This window comes from Mesocricetus auratus, unplaced genomic scaffold, assembly GCF_017639785.1.
Source record: "Mesocricetus auratus isolate SY011 unplaced genomic scaffold, BCM_Maur_2.0 Super-Scaffold_100004, whole genome shotgun sequence".
Taxonomy (NCBI): domain Eukaryota; kingdom Metazoa; phylum Chordata; class Mammalia; order Rodentia; family Cricetidae; genus Mesocricetus; species Mesocricetus auratus.
The window spans coordinates 82,520,279-82,521,924 of record NW_024429189.1 but is presented as its reverse complement, the minus strand read 5'-3'; positions in this window follow the sequence as shown (position 1 = coordinate 82,521,924).

Here is a 1,646-nt window from a genome sequence, read left to right as displayed (position 1 = left end):
GCTGTTATGAAGGGAGGGAATCTGTTTTGAAGTTCATTGCATTCAAAGTTACTTTTAAAGTATATTCTTCTCTCCGGAAGCCTGGCACAGCGGTTGACTTTTTGAAAGGTCCCCCTTTAAGCTCAGAAGTGTAGAGAAGTTACTGCACAACACATGGGCTGCCTTAAATATATGTGCATGTAGGTATATGCATGCACTGGAATGCATAGCTGTCTGAGTAACTATATAAACACAATAAAACAAACACAAGGAAGGCAGTGGACCTCACTGCAGCTGAACTCGGAGCAAAAAGTATTCCGGCAATACACTCTCACGGATGGAAGAAATGTGGAAATCCTACTACTGTGTTTGTCTGTGGTCAGTTGAATCAAATTGGGAAACATTGGCAGACTAGTCAATGTTCTAAGTAAATTGATGCAAAGGTCCCTCAGAAGAGAGAAAGTACCCTGCCATTAATCTTAAACCACTTGAAGATTATGATGGAAACAATAAGATCACTAAGACTTATCTTCTCAAATGGTTGTTAACATTCCCGTGCCTATATTGTGGCAACAAAATTAACTCTCCAGGAGGAACAGTTCTTTAATCTTAAAAAAAAAATCTTTGTTTTTGTTTTTGCTTTAAAGACAAAGACAGGAAAAATCAGCCAAGGGATCTGCTTTAAACACCCTGGATCTGTTGCTGGTGAGAGACTGTCCTTCACTTCTGGTTTGCTCAGTTGGGAGAAGGAATCGAAAGATGCCTCTATGGGGTAAAAATAAAGGACTAATATCAGCTGTTAGTTCCCCTTCTTCCTTAGAAGAGTTCAGTTTTTGTTTTAGTGGTCAGCGATTTTGCGCAGATGTAAAAGATGTTCCCTTGTCCACTGCTATCAGCCGACTTCTGTAACTTGAGTTTTGCAAGCTTTTTATCAATCAGAGAACGTGGGAAAGAGAATTAGATACCAATATTGTGCACTTTCAAGCACCAGGTCCCCCACCCTAGGCCTATTGGAATGCTGATACGGAAGTGGTGTTGCTATTTCACCTAACAACCAGAGACCAACATTAAACAGAAAGAGAGGGTTGAGCACTCCATCACTGGGCGTCCTGACAAAGGTGCAGCAGCTCTAGAGTCCCAAGAAAGGGTGTGCCCACATATGCAAAAGCCCTTATGTTTTCCTTAGAGACTTGAGTTGGGTAGAGCTTTCAGAGAGATCCTGAATAATTAACATTTAAAAAAGCTAAATACTGAACAAAGAGAGGCAGGGAGCAACAATAAGACAACAAAAAGATAAAATAAACTTGTGCTAAAATTATTTTTCAACTCTGCACGATTCAGATGCCTAAGGATTAGTTCGTCGTTACCTCTCTTACTGAGCTACCCATTCTCCCCCGGGAGAGCTTGTACTGGAGAAGTCTCTCCAACAGAACTCGGGAAACTGAGGGTGTCTGAGGGGAGGGGAGAGGGGGGATGGGACCTCCTGGCACCTTGCTCTTCCCACCTGTTCCTTGAGCCCCAAACTGGAGCGAACTGGCCAAGTGGCACTCATGAGGATGTGTGGCCAAACCCCAAGTAGTTCTCCGAAGGCCCGGGAGCCTGCCAAAGGGATAAGACCTATGGGTCGGAGCACACGCCACCGCCTGCCTGACTGCCTGACTGCTTGA